Genomic DNA, 25,986 nt, shown 5'->3' on the forward strand with positions numbered 1-25,986 from the left:
CAGTGAGGGGGGAAAGTATTTGATCCCCTGCTAAATTTGCCCGTTTGCCCTCTGACGAAGAAATGGCCAGTCCATAGTTTTAATGGTAGGTTTATTGTAGTAGCTATATATCAGCCTCGAAATCTTACTGACTTGGAGAGGATCTGCAAAGAGGAGTGGGACAAAATACCTCCTGAGATGTGTGCAAACCTGGTGGCCACCTTTTCGTCAGAGGGCAAACGGGCAAATTTAGCAGGGGATGAAATACTTTTTCCCCTCACTGTAGATGGAACAATAGCCTTGCTATGTTCCTATGTATGTGGATAGGAACCATGGAGAAGTGAATGTGGAGAAACTTCATCACTCCTCCCCTCTATCACAACCCTTTCAAGGCACCCACATCCTTCTTTCTATGTAATTAGAAGACTTCTGTATTTAAACACACAGGACTGCCTGCCACTATTGCATCTAGTTTGGCCCTTGGTTCTAAATCAGGGGGTGGGGAACTTTGGCCCTACAGATGTTGCTGCACTACAGCTTCCATCATCCTTGACCATTGGTTATGCTGGATGCAACTGATGGGAACTGGAGTCCAACCATATATTGGAGGGCAACAAGTTCCCTGCCCGTGCTCTGGCTGATTCTAAGAAAGGACGTGAAAACAATACTATGTATACAGTTGTATTCTCTCCAGAAATAACCTGTAATAGACATTTTTAAAACTCTGAACTAGATAGGAACAATGAATTAATTAACATAGGATCAAGAGGAAAAAGTCATCTAAAGCCGCTGCAGTAGTATATATGCTGATGAAGCATCTTCATAGTGAATGAAAATTGATCCTGCTTTAAATTGGAATCACTCTACTAAGGTACATCAAAATTAATGCAGTACAAGTGTTCCCACAGCTTTCTGTTAATTGTTATTATTTATTTATTTATTTATTAATATTTATCATTTATATTTATTAGCCACCTCATAAAACTATTTCTTTACATAAAATGTAAAACAAGATTAAAGCAGAACAAACATATAACAGGTCATATCTGAGGAGATTTCACCCCTCCCATACCCAAGAATCTCCTGATGATCTCCTGATGGTCTCTGCTGACTCTCCAGAGAGGAGGAGGCGTGTCCTGCTATCTACTTATTCTGCCCAGCACCACATCTGTGTGTGTGTGTGTGTGAGAGAGAGAGTCAGTCAGTCAGTATATCGGGGAGAGAGAGAGTGTTAGAGATCGTAGAGATAAGGTTGCTGCTAAGAGCAGCTGCAGACTCTCAGTGTAGCATTGATTCATGCTTAGAATATTCAGCTCTGTATATAGTTTTGTATCATAGTTGTAGTTACAGAATAAAAGGAAGATATTCTACAGAGCTGCTCTCCGAGTGGTTTATACTCTGCAAGACTCTGCAAAACTCTGCTGCGCAACGACTGTATTATTGAGACAGTGAATCCGGTGCTCTCAGCTCTAAGCTGTGAGTCCACAGCACTGTGACCTGTTCCTGTGAGAAAGGAGGTCTCTGGCGGTGCTACCCAGCTCGCCTAGCCCAGTCGGGGTTGAGGTGCATGAGTCCAGTTGGTGCACTGGCTCAAGGGCGATGCTGACAATATCCAACTAAGTCAGCAGAGTAAATCCACTAAATCAATGGACTTATTTAATGATTTAAATGGGTTTATTCTGAGTATGGCCAATAGGGAGTATCACCCAGTCTATTCAGCAATGAAGCCAAAATACCACAGCACTTGACTACCAAGGCAAGACTTGTGGATATTTGAAGTCTTACTGGAGTTGTCCACCAGTGTGTCTTTGACCTGGTGGTGGCAGCATACCGTATTGGCCCAAATATAAGCCGCACCCAAACATAAGCTGCATCTTTAAAATTGGGGGGGGGGGGGAGAAAGAAAAATAATACCCGAATATAAGCAGCGGTGGGCAGGCTGCGTGCCATTTCCCCGTGCTCCCAGGCTGCTCTCTGGGGAGGGGGAGCCACGCTGCTTTGCAGGCGGCCTCCCCCCCCCCCTCGTTCTGATGGTTCGAGGGAGGCTTTGGAGCGGTGGGCAGGCTAACCCTAACCCTAACCCTAACCCTTTGCCCTAACCCTACTATGGGGGCTGTTGGATCAAAGGGGAAGAGGCCGCCAGTAAAGCGGTGCGAACCCCCCCGCCCCGCCCCGGTCACAAGAGCAGCCCAGGAGCACGGGGCAAAGGCGTGCAGCCCGCCCACCGCTCCAAAGCCTCCCTCGAGCCATTGGAACAAAGGGAGGATTTGAAGCGGCGGGTGGCTGCGCTCCCAGGCTGCTTCGGGGGGGGGGGGGTGAGCTGTGTCGCTTTGCCGGCGGCGTAAGGTCCCAAATATAAGCTTCACCTTAACTTTTCACGATCGGAATGTGGGGGGAAAGTGTGGCTTATATTTGGGCCAATATGGTATCTGGTGTATCAATGGTGTACCAGGCCTTCTGTCAAATCCTACAGTCCCTCAGCCAGTGGGTCTTCAGTATAGGATTGCAGCTTGAAGCAAAGCTTTTCTACAGGCAACCAAAGAGAATGCAACTGGTTCATCAATCTCAAATTTCTGTGATGGCCTGGGAATCTGATTCAGAGGCTGAACCAGAGGAATCCCAGCCTGCACAGGAGTCCCCGCCTCCAGGGCCGGCTGAGCCAGGGCAGGGCCTTGAATCTGAAGGGCCCGCACCTGTGCCGGATCCTCAGGAGCAGACACCAGATGAATCCACTCTGGCTTCGGGGGTGATTGAGGACCCATTGCCTGCAGGTGCTCCTCTCCCAGCCCAGTCAGGGGGAGGTGAGGCTGCCTCCCTCTGGGTCCAGTAACCCTCCAGCCTCTCCTGAGCTGCAGAGGCTCAGGGCAGAGAGGCGGAGGGAACTAAGTTCTATCAGGAGGAGTGCTCGCCTTAAGGCCAGGAGAGGCGGGTCACCTGTGGGCCGGGACCGCCCCTGGCCTCAGAGAAGATAAAGGCCAGTCAGCCCAGTCCCAGGTTGCGGGAACGACATCGCTGGAAACCTGTTCTTGCCAGCACCTTGACCTGCTCTTCTGGAGTTCCTGACCACGCCCGACTCCTTGCCTTGGACCCCGCTTCGCCCTTGACAGACAGCCTCCAGACCCTCGACCCAGGACCGGACTCAGACCACGCCGCACGGTAAACACCCCCCCCCCCAGGACAATTTCCTTTTTCAATCTTCTCTAATGTTCCCAATTTATTCCTTTTCAAGTCAATGGATACACACACTTGTCATGAAAGTATCATTGTGGTTTGATGGTTAGCACATCTCACTCATTAAGTTCACTGGGGTGACCTTGTGTGAGTCACCATCTTTCAGCCTAGCCCATCTCACAGGATTTCTGAGGGGTTGAAAGGTGGGGGAAGACCCATCAGGGTTACCTAAAGCTTACTGGAGGAAAAGCACAATATAAATGTAATAAATGAATGTGTCCTCACTTCACTGGGGAAAATTCTGCATTTGGATTTTATTTTAGTTTTTAGTTTTCTTAAGATCCAGCTTGTCACTGTGTGATTCTAAGGAGTCAGTTTACGGATAAATTTAGGATTCTTCACAATGAACCAGATTTTTTGCTGAGAAATGAGAGCACCCAGAATAGACATTTATTTTTATTCAGTCCTGGGCTTCATGACAGGATCTTTGGCTGCTCTATGTAGCTCCATCTAAATCAGGCCTTCACATATTCTTCAAAGCCTTTAGTTCTATCATTAAACATGTGGGCTTCCAATACTCAGCAACAGCTTTTACTTAATTACCAGTCCCAATATTCAACTATCTGTGCTATCCTATACACACCTACTTGGAAATAAATCCCTTTGATTTCAATTAGGCTTTCTCCCAGGTAAGTGGGTAAATATTTTGGCATGCCAACCCAATTTCTGAGCAGTGCAAGATTCCAGGGGTTCCAAGCATCTGTGTTTCCTTCAGAATGAGCCTCAAAAGAGACTGTATTGTCTTTATGATATATGGTTTATTTACACATATCTACAACCAGTGAGAGCTGGACCATAAAGAAAGGCTGATCGCCTAAGAATTGATGCTTTTGAATTATGGTGCTGGAGGAGACTCCTGAGAGTCCCATGGACTGCAAGAAGATCAAATGTATCCATTCTTAAGGAAATCAGCCCTGAGTGCTCACTGGAAGGACAGATCGTGAAGCTGAGGCTCCAATACTTTGGCCACCTCATGAGAAGAGAAGACTCCCTGGAAAAGACCCTGATGTTGGGAAAGATGGAGGACACAAGGAGAAGGGGACGACAGAGGACAAGATGGTTGGATAGTGTTCTCGCAGCTACAAACATGAGTCTGACCAAACTGCAGGAGGCAGTGGAAGACAGGAGTGCCTGGCGTGCTCTGGTCCATGGGGTCACGAAGAGTTGGACACGACTAAACGACTAAACAACAACAACAAACAACCAGAACCTGTGTTGGAGGGATTCACAGCATTAACAGCCCAAAAGGGTCTTGCATCTTCCATAGCCACAGCCTTGGATTCAAACAAAAATCAAGCATGGCTCTCTCTCTCTGGCTTCCCAGCCTGCTTCCTAACCTGCAGCTTTTCTTCCAACTTCCAGCTCACATCACTCAACTCTCACCTCTGGCCTTTGTCTTTTCAACTTCCAGCCAACTGAGGGAGGGAACGCATCCATTTGGCTTCTGGCACTGTGCCACTTCCTTTGTTCCCTTAATGGCCCATTACCCAGGCTATCACCTCACTAAGAAGCTAGCCTGGCTGTTCCAGGAATTTGAATCCTTGATTATATTTTAACACTTGCTTGATCCAGGAATTAGAAGAATCTCTGCATAAAACCTGTTCCTCTCCCTGCACAACTCAAAACTATATATAAGAATCCCCTCTAGCTTGTCTTTACTGTTATATCCACATACACATTTATTTTTATGTCGATAAATACTTTAAATGAAAATACTCTCTTTACTCTGAGCAACAAATTTGAAGAATGGACTGTAAATTGATGTGTCTCCTTAGTTTCCTCATTACTCAAATGTCACTTGTTTGAGGTGAAATGTAGCTTTCCTTTACCAGATCAGCTTATGATCAGCAACATTTTACAAGTAAAAAATAATAATTCAGATTGACCTGAATTGCAGACACAATTTAAACAAGCTGATAACAGTCTCAGGCCCCATCTGCACTAAACATTTAGAGCAGTATTCCCTCTTCCCTCACAGAGCTATAATTTTCAGAGTGGTTTAATAGTCTACCAGTCTTCCCATGGAAAACTAAGAATTGTAACTCTGTGGGGAAAATAGGGGTTTCCCCAGTACCTTCACAAACTACAGTTCCCAGGATTTTCTTGGGGAAGCCAGGACTTTATAATGGTATAATGAGGCTTTAAATGTATAGTGCAGATGAGGTCTTACTTTTTAGCACATATTTATAAACCTGAAACATTAGCACCTAAAAAAAGAGGTTTGTTTCATTTGTCTTTAAAGAATTCCTCTTGCTATGAAAATTCTTGATCATTGAACATTGTAAGTTTCAAACTACAGTAGTTCAAAAGGAAGAGCGCCATCTAGTGTGTTTCTACAATAATGTAGCATCTTATTTCATATACTATCCAATGTATCACTAATGTATTTACTTATTTTATTAATCAGTTCCAAAGAGGCATCCCCAAGTGATTCACGGTGCACTTAAAATATCCTGGACCTAAGTTGTTAAGAGCCTTGTAAATTTTAAAACAAACTTTTCAATTGATTAAACTTATTCATTGCTTGTTTGTTTGTTTTTGCTAAAAAGCTGCAAAGCAACTTACAAAAAAAAGTAAAATACAAAGAGACTTATAAAAAATAAAAATACAAAGTAACATACAGTGGTACCTCGGGTTAAGTACTTAATTCGTTCTGGAGGTCCGTTCTTAACCTGAAACTGTTCTTAACCTGAAGCACCACTTTAGCTAATGGGGCCTCCTGCTGCCGCTGCGCCGCCGGAGCACGATTTCTGTTCTCATCCTGAAGCAAAGTTCTTAACCTGAGGTACTATTTCTGGGTTAGCGAAGTCTGTAACCTGAAGCATATGTAACCTGAAGTGTATGTAACCCAAGGTACCACTATACAAAAATATTTTTAGAACAAAAATACCATGAAATAGATAAAAGTATAAAACATAAATGCTAAGAGTTTTCATCCACCAACAACAATATCAAGGAAAATATCCTATGGCACCCTACTAAGGGAAGAATACCATAAGGCGCCACATATCACCCCACATTAATGATAAAAAAGAACAGGAGAGCAGGAACATCTTTGCCCTAAAAGCTGGCAATGCTGCCACCAGAGGCGCATCATTGAGGAAGCCACTTTGCTCCCCTCCTCTCCCAAATTGTGGTTAGCTGCCTTTCCTGTGTTCGGACAGGAGGTGCAGGGCATAAACATGTTAATTAATAAATATATAAAATATGATGCCTGCTGGACATGTTCATACATCCAACATATGAAGACTGCACACACTGTCAGAGACTTTGCCTTGTTCAAAGTTCTTGTGCACCCGTAAATATTCCATATGTATACAAGACTACTAGCCTGCTGGGGCAGGGGCGGAGGAAGGGGGTGCGGTAGGTGCGGACCACCCCGGGTGTCACCCCCTCGGGTGACAAAATGCCAGGCGGCACTCACTGTGGGGCCTGCAGCACACCCGAGCCGCCACTGCATCTCTCCAAACAGTACACCTGCTGCCTCCCCCCCCCCCCAGCTGTAGGGCAGCTGAGTAGGAGGAGGCAGGCAGACTCCAGAGGCCCCACAGCTCATCCCACCCCTATGAGCGGCTTGCACCACCCCTGGGTGCACCGCCACTGTGCTGGGGCACTGAGATTTGCTTCAGGGAAGGTGCTCACAGGTTCACATATGAGGTCAATTTGGTTAGTGGCCATGAGGGATGGAGAACTGCAGAACTCCCAACCTATTTGCTTTGGGCTGCTTTTCCCTTATTTAGGCCTCTATTATATGACGTTAAATGACAGCTTTAATTTTAAAATGCACAGCCTTTTTAGATGTTGGAATCGATGTTACTATTTTAGTCTACAGTGGTACCTCGGATTAAGTACTTAATTCGTTCCGGAGGTGCGTTCTTAACCTGAAACTGTTCTTAACCTGAAGCACCACTTTAGCTAATGGGGCCTCCCGCTGCTGCCGCGCCGCCGGAGCACGATTTCTGTTCTCATCCTGAAGCAAAGTTCTTAACCCGAAGTAATATTTCTGGGTTAGCGGAGTCTGTAACCTGAAGCGTATGTAACCCAAGGTACCACTGTATTGCTGTTTTGTTTAATTGAGCTTATATTTTAAAATAAATTTGTCCTGCTACCACATAAAAGGGGACCTTAAAAATAAGTTTGTGGGGGGAAATGAACATTTATTTTGCACATGTGTAAGCTCTTTTAAAACCTCCATCTGAACATACAGAATTCAGGGGACAGGCTCAGCAAGCACAAAGCCGTTGCCCTCTATCAGCATGTTCCTACTGATGGGTGTGTCACATGAACAGGACTCCTGGTGGTGCATATCTTATGCATATCTATTCAAAAGAAAGTCCCGTTGCACTCAAGTGTGCAAAGGATTGCAACCAGAATCATGGAAACAGCATCCCTAATGGAAAATAAGCCTTCAGATGGTATGCTAGTAGTCTGTGGAGGTAGATATACATCTCTTCGCTTTCAAAACACCTACACAATGCAATTTTTAAAAGCATTCATTTGTGAAGTTGTCATGGAAAAGTAAGGCTGGTGGATTTATGAAGATGTGCAAAAGTGAGGCTGATTTGAAGGGTTCTGCTGCTTGAAATTCAGAAGTCTTTCTTGGAGTGTAATAGTCAACCTCTGTCCTACCCCTTTGTCAGGTGGGGTGGATTATTAATGTGGGATCGTTAGGTTGCTTTGTTTTGCACTTTTAGCTCCTTCTCTCAGTAAAACTGAATACAGTGGTACCTCAGTTTACTTAATCCGTTCTGGAAGTTCGTTCTTAAACCGAAACCGTTCTTAAACCGAGGCGCACTTTCCCTAATGCGGCCTCCCGCTGCCGCTGCCCTTTCACCGTTCAGCTTCTGTTCTTAGACTGAGGTAAAGTTTGCAAACTGGGACACTCCTTCCGGTTTTGTGGAGTTCTTAAACCGAATAGTTCGTAAACAGGGCTGTTCTTAAACCGAGGTACCACTGTAAAGGTAAAGAAGTAGCTTTCATTTTGACCCACCCACGGGAGTCCTAGATACTGATTGCTTAAGTCCTGCAATATCCTTAGGGTCAGTAAAACAAGGATCTGAAGGTGGGGTAATTTCTGAAATATGAAATTGCATATTTCTAATTTAAAAAAAAAATACCAGAGGAGAAGATGGACTCTTCCTTATTTGAATCAACCAGAAACGCTAAGAGAATCCCAATTATTTCTAAATAAGGCTGGTGTTTGAGTTTCACTTCTATAAAACCCTGGCACCATACTATCTAAACATTTAGTCTGGTTAATGTAAGGTATTTTTAATATTTGTGATTATTAAATTCTCCAGGGAACAGTGCCTGATCTTGAGCCAAGCAGTGATCTCAGTTACACCAGCAAGGCCCCTAATGTATTGCTCAATTTTGTTATGTGTTGCAAAGCTTTCTGACATCATTACATGTTGTCTCCAGTATTTGTCCAGAAGGTGGAGCTCTATGGTTTACTTTGTGCTCATGGTTGAAAAATGACACCAGTCTAGAAAGCTTCCAGTTGTTTCCCTTTGCAACCAAGATTATACATTTCCCCTTCTCTTAGTTTCCACCTTTCAACCAAACAATAATGACGAAGAAAAAACAGAAAGTGTTGCTTTTTAACTGAGGGAAATAAATGAGTAGAATTCACATCAATACATTTGAAATAACGGATTACTATGTCACAGAATAAAGATCAAGTAAAGGGTTTTTTTTGTTTTAAAACGGGGGGGGGGGGGTGTACTTCTAAACCAGGCCAAGGATAAAAGTCACAATTGCCTCCACCGATAACTTTTAAACATTAAGATACCTTAAACTGTAGCTGCATTTGTGAGCATTTAGGGCAGGTCCAGTCATAGAATATACAGAACAGCGGCACTGAATATCCAAAATGTAATAGCCAATCCTTGGATTCTTCTGTCCTGGGTGTGTCTCACAATAACAAGAATATCTTGGAGTTTGTTATTTGGCAGAAGAAAGGAAAGTAAGGGGTAACTGTGGTCTCAGAATATGAGTTTCTGGAAATCACAAGTGGGGAGAGTGCTTTTGCACTCAGGTTCCGCTTACTGGCTTCCCAAAGGTAGGGAAAATAGTCTTTAAGCTATTTTTTGGGAAATTCGCCAAAACATCAAAATTTCCGATATGGGCTTCCATACGCCCGGGTTTTCCCAGACCTCCACCCCCCCCCCCCCATTTTTGAAAATTCCCCCCAGATGCTATTTTTGGCAGCTATGTCCTGGAAATTCTGGACATATGGCAGCCCTACCAAAGGCAACTGGGTGGCCACTATGAGAACAGGATGCTTGGCCCAAACCAGCATCACTATTGCTTAATTTGCAAATGGCTTCCTATGAGGCATCCTCAAACAATATACAATATAATAGCATCTAACATCTAATATAATAACATCTAATCATGACATACAGTCAAACCTCAGTTCCGAACACCTCTGTTTTGGAACATTTCGGCTCCTGAATGCCGAAAACCCAGAAGTAACTGCTCCCATCTTCAAACGATTTTCAGAAGCTTGGACGTGCTGCGCGGCTCCTGTTTTGAGTTTCCCTATTGTATTCAGGCTTCCGCTTTCAGTTTTCGGTTGTCGAACGGTCTTCCGGAACAGATTACGTTCGACAACCAAGGTTTGACTGTGTACAAAAGTTTAAACAACTGCATATATAGAAACAGTTTTTAGCAGTGGCGTGGCATAGGTTGCCAGCACCTGAGGCCATGCAGAGGGGGGCGTCTGCTTCACCCAGGAAATTCCAGCCACAGAGATAAGAAGAGTCGTTCCATTGTTTGGAGAGGTCACTTCCTGGTTCTCATAGAGAACATGTTTTCAATGGGCCCAACATCGGAAGAGCGCATCTGTATTGAGGCAGCACCAGGTGTTAAAAATTTGCACCCCTAGCAATTTTGCGCCCAGGGCAACTGCCACTCCCCATGCTATGCCACTGGCTATTTGAGAATTATAAATATAACAAGCAATTTAAAACAGCAACAGCACATGCATATAATCTACTCAAATCCAAGAGAGATACCAACTGGGATAAATAGTCTAGAAGGCTTGTTGAAAGAGGAACAGATTGAGAACGTGCCAAAAAGGCAATAGAGATGGTGCCTGCCCAGTATGCAATAATAGGGCACTCCAAAGCCTACGTGTCACCACACTAGGTTCCAGCCTCCTGAAAAGAACTGCCTGATCAGATGGTATCCGCAGGATGCGCTCTCCTGCAAAATGCAGGGATTGGTTGGGTATATGTAGAATGAGGCAGTCTTTCAGGTATCCCGGTATCCCAAGCTGTATAGGGCTTTCTACCCTGATACCTGCACCTTGAACCTAGCCCAGTAGCTAACTGGCAGCCAGTTCTTACATTGTTATAAGTCACAATGTGTTGCCACCGGTAGCTTCTGCTATCCAACGTCTGGCTTACAGTGAATTCCATGCAAGCCGAGGGCACTCTGTGAGACTGCTCTTGACCCCACAAAGCTCTGTGTAGATTGGCTTTCAGCATCATTTCATAAACTACTGTCTACAACCATTGTTTAAATAGAAATATGGAACCCAACCCATCAAAACTTAGGCTGCAAATGGAAGGTGTGCATAGCTATCTGCACTGCTTTCTCCTCAGCTTTTCGCATCAAGGTGTGTGGTGGAATGTGCATGCTTTCCCTGTTCCTTTGTACCTTGCTGGGCAAGTTGAATTCCCACCTGTATCTGAAAGTACCTTTCTGTGAACTGCTGGAACAGTGAAATCCTGGTGGGCTACTGTGTGGGAATGTTCAGGGAGGCAGGAGAGAATATATTGTTTATTAATATCCTTCCTAACTTGCGCTAGCAAGTTCTATAACTTAGCAGAGTTTTACATTCCCCTTTTTAAACACACAGCAGATAGTTGGTAAATTCTCTTATATCCCTCTTAAAAGAATAAACACACCACAATCTTGTGTAAAGTATATAAAAGAAGTTTACTCACATCAGTTCACAGTTGGATCCCTGAAGGCAGACTTAGTTACAAAGTATATACATGTGGATCTATCCCATATGGAGATAGTCCCAGTGTCCTCTGTTCTAGCTAAAAGCTGCTTCTCCAATGACGAAGGAAGTAAAAAAAAAAAAGTCACATACAGTGGTACCTCGGGTTACATACACTTCAGGTTACAGACGCTTCAGGTTACAGACTCCACTAACCCAGAAATAGTACCTTGGGTTAAGAACTTTGTTTCAGGATGAGAACAGAAATTGTGCTCCAATGGCGCAGTGGCAGCAGTGGGAGGCCCCATTAGCTAAAGTGGTGCTTCAGTTTAAGAACAGTTTCAGGTTAAGAACAGACCTCCAGAACAAATTAAGTACTTAACCCGAGGTACCACTGTATCTGACTTATAAATCTGGCCTTTTGGATTCTCTCCATTCCACACCCCTTCCTGTCTCTGGTTTACACCCTCCTGGCTCAACTGGCTTTAGGTCCCAAACCCTGGCTCAGCTGAAGATACACCTGCGTAACTTGCTCTTCCTGACTCTGCCAGGGCTCAGCCAAGTGGTTGAGCTGATGCCGGTGTAATGCCTCATTCACACGGGCAAGTTATTCTGTTTTCATGACATCCCCCAGCTAGGTTCTGCATTCTATCTGAATTTTCACACAACGTGAAAGCTACTTCTGGAACCATAGGGTAATCTAGTGCACATTTCGTGCTCACTGCTGTGTTATTTGCTTCATGAAAATCTGCTCCCCCAAAATATGGAAACAAGTGCTAAACCCGTGCTGCAATTCTGGAAGTGGCTTTTACAGCATGTGACAGCTCTAATATAATATATGTGGAAAATAAGTTCAGAAAACAACATGAAGATGGGAAAAACTTCAATGTGAATGCAGCGCCTAAGTCCCTCAGAAGGGGTGTCGGGGGCAGGACCAGAGAGAGAGGGCTTAGTCTGGATCCGAAGCCCATTCAGTTTGCTTAAGTGACTTGGCAACCCAGCACAGAACACCTTTTAAAAGGCTTGCCTTCCTCTGCCAGGCTTTGGCAGAAGAGCAGCAGCACCTTTGCTGCTGGAAAGGGTTTGGCGCTAGTGCAACTTTATGCTGCCTTCACTTATGTTTGCCTGCTTTACACCAGATTCTTGCCCATAGGGTTGCTCCCTTCGCTTCTTGCTTGCCTGGATGGAGATTAGAGGGTGTGTATAAGTGCCCCTGGCCTTGCACACTGCAGGTGTGTGGCCCCGATGAGGATACAGCCCTCAAGCTGGAAAACGTTCCCTGCCCCTGGCCTGGGTAATGATAAAGAAGCCCTGGAAGCATGGTCACATATGGTTTGAAAAAAGCGGGCAGCTCTTTTCCTCTGTCCTGATTCCAAACACACGCCTAACTATATTTTGAGACAGGGAAAACATCTTCAGATTAGTTTGGCTGGTGGATTTATTTTTCCTTAGTCTTTAAAGCATTGCTGCAGAAATTCCCTGCCTGTGCTTCGTTGAAGGTGCTTATTCTGTATTCTTCCGGAACTTCTGTCCTCATTTCTGTCCTGCTTTCTGCAGACTATAATTTGTGGACTCAAGTGGCGGCATTCCTATATTACAGGGGATAGTTTATTAAGAATATTCAGAGGAGATTAAGGTGTGGTCTCAGTGTTTCTCAATCACTTAGACTATATGCAACAGAGGAAAATAAATGTCATTTCTTTAAAACACAGGGTGGAATAGCAATTCATATGTGGGTGCACGAGGCACTGTATTGATGCTAATATCGTGAAGTGATGGCAGATTTTCAAAACCAGCTTCTGGGCACAGAAAGCTTCTTTTGCACTTGGCCTCTTGGCTTAAACTAACAGCACAGTGTAATAAAATTAGAGATGAGTTCATAGCAACAGTTCCAGCAGGTCATGCTGCCCTTCTTAAAAGAAGGAAACAATTATGCGTGCTTCCTGCCCACAGATTTACTGGAATCTTGATGGTCACTATGCGAGCAAATCAGGCACCAGCCTGGGCAATGGTTGGCAGGTGCTCTGAGGCATGGGTTTGCCCTCATGTGCTCTTTGGCACAGAATGAAGCATAATTTTTCCTCTCACTTTTAATTGAAAATATTAAGTTTGTGAAGACTTGAACAGCTTGGGTCTTATATAGCTTAGGAAACTGCTTCTCCCGTATGTTTAATATTTATTTTTAACATTATTATTTTTGGTACATTAAACAGAAAACAATTAATAATTTGTGCAAACATTAAAGCACATAGCTTCGCTACTGATAGAGAGCACCCACAAAATAACAGTGGTACCCACACAGTTAAGAAAACCTTCCAAAATGAGATAGTGGTGGTCAGGTATGTGATGGTCAGAGTAGGCTCTTGATAATGTGTGGCAAATTAGAGTAGGTCCTTTCCAATTTGGGGAGTTTCTTCCAAACACTGAACAGAGCCCAGAGCTTGAGACATGAACATTATCATTAATTATGTAGCATCGTTCTCTCTCCCAGTTGGTCTGAAAGGACTGAAATTAGATAAAATATTTGTTTTACGGGTACTTTAAAATTGTAAACTGCCTTGGGTGGCTTGCCAGAAATATGGTATATTATTCTTGTTGCCTGTCTCAAGAGAATTGAGTGCACCTCCAGGGGGTGATATCAAACTGCTTGCGTTATCAGCACCAAAGTGACCTCCCAGGGGCGCAAGCCTAGGCAGTGTGCATGGATATCCTGGGCTTCCAGATGACAAGACACCCATGCCCAGCCTCACTGATGTGGTCCAAAGGAAAGGAAAGCAATACGTTTGGCACCAGCTTAGCTGCAGGGGTCTTCCGAAGGAGGCGTAAAATGCACCACCATCTTAGGGACTCCACTCCAGATTTGGAGTTTGCCCCTTAGCCTTTTCTTCTCCCTGCTCAATCTGTATCCCTCTCACTCTGGTAAGTGCCAGCAATGTGCCTGTGTTCAGAAGCCAGGAGAGCAGCGATGCTCCACCTACGCTGCCACACAGGCCACTTATGAATGCAAGCATAGCTCTACAATATGTGGGAAGCATGAAAGTGTTGCAAAACTGGAAGAGAAATCAGAGAACTAGTCAACCTCGCATGCTGAATACCATGTTCCCTAACAAAATCCCTCAATAAACCATGGGTCTCCAAAGTTATTGGTTGGCACACAGACTCTTAAGCCTAACACACAAATGTCCTGTAAGATGGACCTTATATTCAATATCTTTGCTATACAATAGTCTTCCTCTTTTCACATTGATCACTTCCTTTCTCTCCCTCCCCCACCCACTGTTCCCACCCACAGTCTTAATTCATAAGGAGTACTTATTCTCCAATGCTTCTCAAAGGGCAGTGCCATAATAAATGATCATTTACTCTTTAGATAGGAGCAAGTGCCCCTCTCCCGATATCCTAAAGCCTCAATATGCATATGCACACATCCATACCCACAGGAAATGACCTCCCAACTTCACTTTTAGCTATAGTGTTTATCACTTTTCATTCCTCCCTCTCTCAGGTATAATAGTTCTCCTGCACAGCAAAGAATGTTAATTAACCACCATATCACCCAAGTACACAAGTTAAAAATTCTCAACTCAAAAGTACAGGTTGTATTCGCCTTAAGTACAAAGTGTAGAGGCTGTAATGAACCAGAATGGCCTTTTAACAAAAAAAGAAAACAAGGCATTAAAAAGTGTGAGTGGGTACTATTATTAGTCAAATAGCTTAGAATGTTTGGTTTTCAAGTTAGGCCTTCTAGCTCCCAAATCAAACAAACACGCACACACAACTCGTTAAAAGTAGGCTATATATCTCAAGCTCCCTTCAGACCTGACTAGAAAGTGTCTATTGCAGCCAGGATACATGGGTCCAACTTCAATTTTAAGAACCAGCCCAAATAGCCTACTTTGTTGGTATGTTAAAGAGATATGTATTTGAGCTATGAAAAACGAATACTTGTTTTCTCATGAGCTTATTCTTCCTCTGATTTTATCGCTCTCATACCATCTTCTCAGTCTCTTTCCGCCTTCCATTTCTCTCACTAACAAATGTTACTTTACATGACATACGCAAAGGTCAAGACCCAATGTTCTACTTGTGCCTATTATTATGCATGTACTATACTTGTTTATACATTTTTAAAACTTTTGGATGTACTATATAAGCCTAATAAAAACTCAATAATTAAAATAAACCATATGTTTTTTCTATGAAAAACTATTGTCCAGCCTGGGAAAGTAAGGTCAAGCATGACCTTTTCATAAATGGAAGAAGATGAACATAATGCTCTTCTTTGGACAGATGCTTGGGCTGAGTTCTGCACAAGGTCTCTGATGCATAAAACAGATCTTGTATTCCTGATTTTGCTGGCCTTAATTAAAACCTCAGCTCAAAGGAACTCAGCGTTGACTCTGAACTACTTCAGGTAATTAGTAAAAGAAATAAAAATAGAAAACAAGAGAGAAAAGAGAAAATGTGCAGAAAGACTGTTATTACTGAGCAACTACAATCATCCTTTATCTAGGGATATCTGGGAGCCAGGAATTCCAAAGTATTATAATATATTTATTTATTAAATGTATATACCAACCTTCATCTGAAGATCTCAGGGTAATTCACAAAAAGTTTAACACCAAAGGGGACAGTATGTTTTATATGAGATGTGTGGAACCTTTCATCCTCCAGATGTTATTGAACTATAACTCCCATCATCCCTGACCATGTGTGTTGGTGCTGATGGGAGTTGTAGTTTAGCAACCATCTGGAGTGCCACACCCGCCTTACGTGGACCAGTTTGGTGATAATCCCAGGAAGGTAATCACCCAAGTATCAAATTGTCTGCCAGATTTTGTCTCATAATTGGGTACTGTATTCCAGGCACTTTTTATATTATTATTTTACATAGTACTTTTGTGAAGTTAACCTTCTTTATCTTGATTTCTCCTTCTTATTTATCACTGTCCTATACATATCTGGAACTATAAGAAATGAAAGAAACAAAGGATAAATGAAAATTTCCTCATGTGGAGGCACTCTAGCTTACCATATCAAACAGCAACAATAATGCTTAAAGTATTTTTGTAGCACTTAAAGTACTCATTTAATTAAAGTTCACATTTACATAAAATTTCAGAATATTCAAAGTATGTGGAAATGTTGGATATTCCAGCCTTCATGCTCAACAGTCAGGGTTGTAAACCAACAGCATATGGGCCACAGGTTAGCTACCCCTTTTAAGACAAGAGGAAGATGACATTTTTCAAAAAGGGTTCCAGGGATCTTTGCATTGCTTTAACATGAGCAATATCCTGGTCTTGCCATAGGTTGGTGTTCCGTTGAGTAACTTGTTCTGAACCAGATGTATGTGATTTATTGAATTTCAAAATAGTTTGGTGGTTGAAACATATGAAAGTTTTAAAAAGGCTCCTCAGCTTTTGGTTCCAAAAGGTTGCTTAAATGGTCTTCACGCTCTTGTGGCCTAGATAGCTCAGTTGGTTAGAGCATGGTGTTGAAAACAGAAAGTTTACAGGTTCAATTCCCGTAAGGAAAAGCTGAATATTCCTGCATAGCAGGGGGGTTGGACTAGATGATCCTCGGGGTACCTTCTAACAACATGGCTCTATATGTGTGTGTTTTTGTAGAGCATGAGACTCTTAATTTCAGGGTAGATCCCCATGTTGGGCGAAATATTCCTGCATTGCAGGGGGTTGGACTAGATGATCCTCACATTCCCTTCCAACACTACAAATCTATGATTCTATGAAATAGTTGAACACAGTTGCATCTTACTGCTTTAACTGCGTTTACATTGCATGTTTGCATGCACACTGGATATTCAAGCTGTTTATATGCCAGTTACCTATATGGCACCTAACCATGTCTACTCAGAAGTAAAGCCTACTGAATTTAACCCTTGCCCTAGTCCAGATCAGTAGGTGGGTAGGTAAGACTGTAGCTTTAATTGCAATAACCTGTGGATAAAAACAATATAAGAAATGAAAGAAGCAATTAAAAATCAATACTGTATGAATATTTAATATGATGGAAGCGGCCTCGTCTGTCTTCAGTAACAAATCTAGACACACTGCAGGCCACCTGAATGAATCCAAAGACCACCGTTTGCAAACCCCTGTTATAAAGTATTGTTTCTGATTTTATGCTATGGCTTGTGGTTTATCATCTCTTGTAAATTACTTAAGAGACCTGTTTGCAGTCAGCGACTAACAATTCATTATTAACAGTAATGATGATGATGATGATGATGATGATGATATAAGAATGGTTTATATAGGTTTATCGTCTTAACTCAGCAAGACAGAAAAGCTGCCTGCTTTGGAAAGTGTGACAGCCTTTGAGGTACCAGAAACCCAGACAAGAAGGAAAACCAACTCAGATAAACTGTTTTCCCATTCTTCATTCGCTTCTGCGGGATCTCCTTTTTTTCGCTCGTGCGTAAATTTATTTCCCCTAATTTGAGAATGGAACAGTCCACTGCTCCCGCTCCCTAGAACCCCCTTCTTTATCTGTGAATGGTACAATCCAGTTCCTTGCCAAACCCAGACAGTGATTAACGCCCGTCGCCGCCACCCGCTGGTGCCGGGAGTTGCGAAATTTGATTGGCTGGCAGATTGCTAACTGTACTCCAGTGCCATTGGTCTATGCCTCTCTCGACTCCTCCCCTGGTCGATCTGCTATTGGTCAGCGGACCTCAGCAAGCGCTTTCCCTACTCCCACCCCTCCGAGGTCATTTAAGTTTATGAAAGAAATAAATAAATAAAGGGAGAAATAGAAATGCGTAGAAAAGGGGAGGGCTGTGTGTGGAGGCCTCGCAACCTAACCTGCTAGGCGGCGTGAAGAGACGCATTTTCAGCCAATCATTAATCACCCTGGCAGTCAGCCCGGACAAATAAAACACAAGTTATTAAGCAGGTCAGCCTTAACCATACGTATATTCTCCAATGATAAGCATCGGTGGCGCTTGATCGACAGGCGTCAAGACCAATACACCGGGGACAAAGCGGATTTGTTTTTCCTCAGGGCCGGAGCTCCTCCAATGGGGAGGGCAGCAAATTAAAGGCGGATGGAAAGAGGCGGACTGCATGGCTGTTTGTAGACGCGAGGCTCCTTTGGGAGTGGCACGGCTGTCAACTAATGGGGGATATGAGCGGGGATGGCGGGGCGGGACTAAGAGCCAATGAGAGACTCGCCTGAGGGGAGGGTGGTGGCCGTCCCTACATTAAAGTGTTGAATTGGCGTGGGAGGCTGACAGAAGATGAGAGAGGTACCCGCGCTTCCGGGGTCAGTGGGGGGTGAGGAGGTGTGGCTAGCTGCGGCTCCGCCCTCTCGAGGGGTTGCGAGAGGGGAGATGCTGTTGGCGGGAGGGGGGAGTTGAAGTGGGGGGGGGGGAGGAAAGGGAGGCAAAAGTTCTCTGAGGAGAAAAAAAGAGGGCGCGCGGAAAAAATAAATTAAAAAATTAAAAGTTTGGCGGCGCCCGAAGGACGGCGCAGCCCTTTGACGGTCTACTCGGAAGTAAGCCCCACTGTGCTCAATGGGCTTACTCGCGGGTAAGAGTGCCTGCCGTCCCTCCGAGTGTCTCCATTCGGAAGGGAGTTGAGCCCGCGGCTTGTAAACTCTCAAATGAAAGTGTCTGCGAGAAGCCGCACTTAAGTGGGAAGCAAGGCCGGCGAAACCGAGGAGACGTCTCCTAGGATTACGCCTTGAATGAAGGCTGCAACCCGGTGCGCACTTTCTTCCCGCTCCTCGGAGTAAAGCTCTCAGGGCGACTTACTTCCGAGTAAACCCGCACACACACACACACACAAAAAAAATAACCTCCCTCCACTGAGATTTTACTGTGGCGTAAGCTTTCTTTCTGAGGCGCGAAGTATTATTTTCATTTGACATAAATAATAAGTCGCGCTGAAAGACACATGCGCGGGTACGGAGAAAATTAAATTGTGAAATGCGGGGATAAAAGCGAGCTCGGACCCCAGGGAACTTTTGCCAGAATTCCCACCATCTATTATTATTATTATTATTATTATTATTATTATTATTATTATTATTATTAGTGCGTTGCTGTTACTCAGTCTCCTCCGATCCAGCAGTTACTGCTGCCGCGTTTGTATTGAAGCAGATGCCCGAGGACTTCTAAGCTTTTTCTTTCTGCAAATCTCCCTGGTGTTTCTGAGGCGTGATTTTAGGACGCTCAACTCTTTTCAGAGCGAAGTGCTTAAGATTTTTCTCCTCTAAGCATATGGTCTGGTTAGGAGGTTAACAAAAACACACACAAAAAAAGAACTGCTAAATTGATTTCCTAATTCCTCAACAACAACAACAACAACAATATAATAATAGGAGGGATTTAATTAAACTTGAAAATGCGGAAAGGGCTCTCGTTTCCATTTGAATCAGGATTTTTTATATTCTAAATGATACCAAATTTTCAACTGAAGGCACGTAGCTGGTGCTTGGGGGTAGGGGAAGATGGGGTCAAAAAGCAGGAGTCCCTAGGTGTTAGTGGCAGGCACGGGAAGAGTTAAGGCTAGAGTGTGGTAAGTCCACCTTCTGCCACCTATTTAGCCACTCCAGGTCGAGTACCCCTTTCTGCTAATCTCCCATTGGTCACCTGAACTGTCGATTTAGCTCTGGAGACTATCCAAGACCTGGGAATCTCCTTGCATTTGAAGGGCTGGGTAGGAGGCTATAGAGTGGGCAATGCCTGCTGTGGCTCTTTTCCTCTCTCCCTGGTTTTGGCTGTCTATAGGCTCAACCCTTCTCTCTTAGTCCCCTAAACCAAGTCCTGGTTTCCCTCGTTTCTACCCACCCATGTTTACAGAATGAGAGAGTTATTTTCCCAAACTCAAAAAACTTCAATTCAGGGCTGAATTTGAGTGAGAAAGGAATGTAAGAATGCAAGAAGAGTAAAGAGAGTGAGGAGTTACAGGGGAAGGGAAAATGCTGAGCCGAGCCACATGGGTGGTAGTGTTGCAGAACTTGTAAGGAAGGGTAAAAGATGGACAACTTCACATTGTCTAAGGGTGCTTACTGAAAGAAAGGGGTGGAAAGGACCAATATTTTCCATGTTGAGCCCTGAATGGGCAGTAATCTGAACATAATTCTTGAGAAAGGGATTCAACCTGTGATTCTATGCACACTTGATTGGAAATTTCTGAGAGGTTGCTGCTTGGCTCTTACAGGGAGGAAAAAGTGCCACAAGACTCTCCTGGTATGCCCCACAGAGGAACTTACGGTCTTCAAATAAAAACATCTTGAAGGTCCCAGGCCACAGAGAGGTTAGGCTGGCCTCAACTAGAGCCAGAGCTTTTTCGACTGCGGCTCCAACCTGGTGGAATGCCCTGTCGCAAGAGACAAGGGCCCTGCAGGACTTGACATCTTTTCGCAGGGCCTGTAAGACAGAGCTGTTCCACCAGGCCTTTGGTCAGGGCGCAGCCTGACTCCCTCCTTTGGCAATCTCTACAAAGCTTTAGTCTATGGTTGCCATCAATTTGTATTTTAATTAATTTTTAGAATGTATTTATAATGTTGTACTGTTTTAGTGTTGTTAGCCGCCCTGAGCCCGGCTTCGGCTGGGGAGGGCGGGATATAAATAAAATTTATTATTATTATTATTATTATTATTGACTGTTTAAGTTGAAAGTAAATTCCATTGAAAGTAAATTCCATTGAAGTCAGAAGACTTGCTTCTGAGCAAACATGTATAGGATTGGGCTATAAATGGCCTTGCTGTGCAAACTGCAAAGACACCTTAAGCTAAATTTGGAAACAGGAGGGAAACATATTTTCAGGACAATAATTAAGTTGGAAAGTTATCCAATGTTATCACGATCACAAATAAAAAATTCAAATGATTTGCCAACAGGAAAAATCCTAGGTGCCTAGAAATTTGGTGTTCTGCTGGAAAAGAATTTGAAGTATTTTATGTAACTCTGCTTTATAAACACATAGGTACTTAATGCATATTGCAGCACAGTCCTAGCCATGTCTACTCAGAAATAAAGTCTATTTAATGTTTAATCCAATAGGTCTTACTGCTAGCAAGTGGGGCTAAGATTGCAGCTGTCATCAACTTTTTTTCATAAAGAGTGAAACATGTTGGGTGTCTCCTTTTTTCTAAGAAAGCTTATGAGATTATTTTCCCATTTTATTTCTAATGTGTCATTCTTTATGGATTAATTCATTTTGAATTATTTTGTGATAACTGATTTGGATTCATGGCTTCAGTAAATGATCTTTAGAAAGGTAAAACAAGTCCCTCTTTTGTACCACTCCATCTGTCGCCCCATGACTGTGATTGCTACTGTGTCATTAATTTGTAATTAATACCGGAGCTTACCTTTCAGAAATAAATCTTTTTCTGGCACAAAACTCATCGTTTTTTAAGAATTGGAACTTTTGACTTTGCTATATATTGCATTCTAAAAAATGTAGATGTGTGAAACAGCAGAATTTAGGACGTCTGATAGGTAAATCCATTGGAGCCTTTAAGGAAGACTTAGTTGCCCTATAATTTGTGGTTTGGCTTGTTTATTTAGTCTGAAGCTGCCTACACATACAATTCATTTACCGGTACCTTTGGTATCAGAAAGTGGGAGATGGGGATCCTATTAATTAAATTACAAAACAAACAAAAAACCACCTCAAGCTGGCCTCGGGAATGTGCTGACCCATCTCAAAGGCTAAAGAAATACATTTTGTATATGTTATAAAACAGTGATTACTAGATCTTGTAATGAGTCCCTTGAATGTCAATAGTGGTATCATAAATATACACCTGCCTATTCCGACACCTATAAATTCTTGGTAATTTTGACCTGCCCAAATGGTGAAAGAAATCCATGTTAGTGACATGTACAATGGCTTTAACGACACCTTAGAATCTTCCTTCATGGCCACAGAAAGGACAGTCCCAATTTATCTCAATGGGCATTTGCACTTTAAATACCACAGTGTAAAACTTCACTATATGCAGACATATGTCTATTTGTATAATTATTTTCTCCTTTGCCAGCTATGAAGTTTAAATTCTATATAAACAGACATCAGCATTCCCTTCATGAAACGTCTTTATTTAATTCCCATTGGAAGTATCCTCGTCCAAATGAATGCATTGAGTATATCCCCAAATGGTTAATGTGCTTCAAAGCCACCCATATGAGATCTGAAATCTGGTCCAGTGACCTAAGATATGCCTGAAAATGGGCCATATTTTAAAGATGGAGCAAGGAGTGCCTCTTAAGAGAAGTTGACATTCCAGCACAAAGCAAGCCAAACCACAAATGATATGGAAAATTGGGTGTGGGAGTTCTATTGCATTTTTTTCATACTTGAATCAGCCTTGGTAGAGATGGCACCTCTGCTAGGAGCCATGAACAATAATCTGTGCTGCAGAATGCAAACTTTAGTATAATATACAAGTAATGACTGATAGTTAATTATATTCTCTGAGAAGACTGAGAATTATGAAGTGATATTATGCTCGTACAATACTACAAGAAGCACAAAACACTAAAAATAGTAAAGTTTCCCCTTACAAATAGTGTCTAAACCCAGTATCCCCATGAAGCTTCTCCAGTCTTTCCCTTTAGTCAAAGGTTGCCTCCCCAGCCCCCACCCACCCTTTGCAATCTGTGGAGGTAGGAAATGAACAACCAGAGCCCGACTAACCAAGTGAGTGTTGCCCTTGGCCTAAACAGTCGTATGTGTATACAATATTTTACTGGTTTGTTTGGAAAAACAAATTGACAGTGTTCTTAAACACAATTTCACCATGAATGTTTAGATAGCTTTGTGGGAAAACAGTATAAATGTACTTATATATACTTTGTAGAAATGCACTTCTAAAATCACAAATGCTTGCCTCACATGCCTATACGCACACACACACACACACACACACACACAGATCTATAAGAACTGTTCATGTGGTGCACTAACATATTCACTGTTCTTCTTAAAACTTTAACCTCTGCCCATAAATATTTTCTTCTGTTGCATTCTAAATGTTCAGTTGTTCAACAAAAAGAAAGCAGGCAGTCTTTCAGAAGTAAATACATAGCTGCAGAAATTGTTTGTTGCCTCATAGCCATTTCCATTCCTGTGACTTTGCAAAAGGTGCTTGGAGGGGTTGCAGTTTGTCTGTTTCCCCCCAATATATACTAATGGTTACAATACTTTACATCCTCCTGATGCTGCTGAACTACAGCTCTCACCACTGGCCATGCTGGCTGGGGCTGATGGGAGTTAGAGTCCAACGACAGCTGTTAGCTGCGCCCTAATTTAAGGTGCTGATTCTTTGATTCTGTATCTAGGCATGAGAGACCCAAAGCACACAAAAACCATCACCTTGCAAGTATTCATGCTGTACTACAGACAGAAACAATACCTCAAGGATCGAGCTAGGCCTTCGTCCTTGATATTCAGTAAAAATGTATCCATTTCACACATAGTGATAAACCAAGAATGAGACATAAATTGCTTTTGTCTATAGCTACAAAAAGAGCACATATTGACAGAAACAGATAGGAGATGTATTCCTGCAGTTTCCCATCAACATAAAGAATAGTGTGAGAAACTAGTTTGTTATGCCTTCATGCAGAACATCTTCCTTTGTACAAAATATGCTACCTCATTCTTAGCACACATATGTATATTTCTCCCTTTCTTGAAAGTAGTTCCATCATTCAGAATGTACAAGTTGGGAGTGACGCAACAGATTGTTGCAGTGTGTCCTCAACCCTCTAACAGAAGCGCACCTGTTCAGGCTGTCTGCTAACAGGCTCGGGATAGGAGCTGGCTGCTAGTCCTAACCTAAACCTTTCTTGCTATACAGCTTGGTGGGGAAAACGAGGCTGGGCAAAGTTAAGAGTTTTTTAATCTTGTGGTGTGCATCCCCTAACCCTAATAATTGCCTCCAGGATACTCTCACCTGTTAAGCTCTTAAGCAGGCCAATTTATTCTCTTTCTCTCAGCTGACAAAGATCCCATGGCTCAACTGCCCTTTAGCATTAATTTCATTAATAGACTTACATAAGTCATATTAAAATGTGTTAAATTGTTTGTGATTCTCATATGCCACCCTTCCTTCCAAAAATGGAGCCCCATAGTGGCTACCAATATATAATAGCACCAGAGCAGATTTTGAGGGCATAGAGGAAGATGAAGAGGAAGACCTGCTGCTTGTGCAGCACTGGGTTCAACGGCTAAACACACAAGATGCTTACCGTATTTTTCACTCTATAAGACGCACCCGACCATAAGATGCACCTAGTTTTTAGAGGAGGAAAACAAGAAAAAAATTATTCTGAATCAAATGTTGTTGAAGAGGCTTTGCGCAGCTATCGCTGAAGCCAGAACAGCAAGAGGGATTGCTTGCTGTTCTGGCTTCAGCGATAGCTGCACAGCCTGCATTCGCCCCATAAGATGCACACACATTCCCCCTTACTTTTTAGGAGGGAAAAAGTGCATCTTATAGAGCGAAAAATGCGGTATTAGAGAGTATGCTAGTACTATCATTCTGGAGATCTCATAATGTTCTAAATGATAGTGGATTAAGTGATATTGTGAATTGTTTAAATATTTTGTAGTTTGTTAATCATATACTCTTTAATCAATTAATCCATTATATTTAAATAAATTGGCATTTCATGAACATAGATGCCTTTTTGATAATGTGTAATGTAATGTTTGTTTTAAGAAATGGCTTATTCCTCATTTTTAGAAGTCGCGTTTGTGAAGGGGGCTCAGCAGAATAAAACCATTCCTAAAAAAGCAGACAACTGTGTTCTTTAACTTTGCACCTCGCCAATAAAAAATTGTCTCTGCTTATTTTAAATGGCTGTTACAAAATTTAAAGATACCTATTTAAAAACATCCAACAGACAAATTTTATACATGTTTACTCAGAAGTAATTCTCATAGAGCTCAGTGGGGCTTACTCCTAGGAAAATGTGTTTTGGATTGCAGCCTAAACCCTGCACACTTTGGGCACAATCTACCAGAAAACTGTACTGCGGCATCCTCTTTGATTTGAATGGCACCATGCAAGTGTAGCAGTTGGCCTGGAACAACCCCTGTTCAGATCACTGGGGTTGCAAGGAGAAGTTTGTGTTCGATTGTGCAGTTAGTTACAGTCTCTTCTTCAGCTTGGAAGTATCCTTCATTTTATACATAAGGAAAACTTGATACTTTCAATGAAATATGTGTGTTTATTTAGAAATAAGTCCCATAAAGCTCAGTGGTGTTTACTCCTAGGAAATTGGATATGAGATTGCAATCTTCGTCTTTAAGTCTGCAATCCTATACCAAAGTTTCCTTGGACAAAGTCCCACTGACTACAATAGGACCTACATCTGAATAAACATGTATAGGATTGTGTTGTAAATGATTTGTGGTTTAAATCAAGAGCAGGCTGACTTTCATGTTTACTTCATCTAAACATACAGAAGTGTTTGTGGTGGAGACAAATCCTGTAAAATTAAGCCATTCTCTTTTGTAATACTTTGAAACAATGTAATGTAAGCATTTTTAGGCATAATAGGAATTGTGAGAGCTGGTAAAATGGACCAGGTCTGAAAGATACCCCAGAAGCTAAATTTCCAGATCAAAGGAACAGCTATGGGAAGAGGAAAAACCTTTTATTTCAGAAATGTGATTATTTACAGTAGAATCTTCACATTTCAATAGTCTTTGAATTTCTGAAGTGTATTTTTATATACAAATCATATCTTAAAATTAAGAGGATAAGGCTCTGCATTTCAGCAGCGATTTATGTCTCTTGGTCTGAATTGGCTTTGCAAACATTAATAAATTAA

At 42.6% G+C, this 25,986-nt stretch overlaps 1 protein-coding gene across 2 annotated transcripts in view; it reads left to right on the forward strand.

Moving 5' to 3' along the window:
* Positions 1-18,363: 18,363 nt before the first annotated feature.
* Positions 18,364-25,986, forward strand: part of ZBTB20 (zinc finger and BTB domain containing 20) — a 471,737-nt gene continuing 464,114 nt past the window's right edge. The window contains exon 1 of one of the 2 annotated variants that reach the window (XM_028726550.2): positions 18,364-18,434. The gene's annotated coding sequence lies outside the window, so the exon portion shown is untranslated. The remainder of the gene's footprint in view (positions 18,435-25,986) is intronic. The other variant, XM_028726549.2, reaches the window with a different exon arrangement.

This window comes from Podarcis muralis, chromosome 4 (assembly GCF_964188315.1).
Source record: "Podarcis muralis chromosome 4, rPodMur119.hap1.1, whole genome shotgun sequence".
NCBI lineage: Eukaryota > Metazoa > Chordata > Lepidosauria > Squamata > Lacertidae > Podarcis > Podarcis muralis.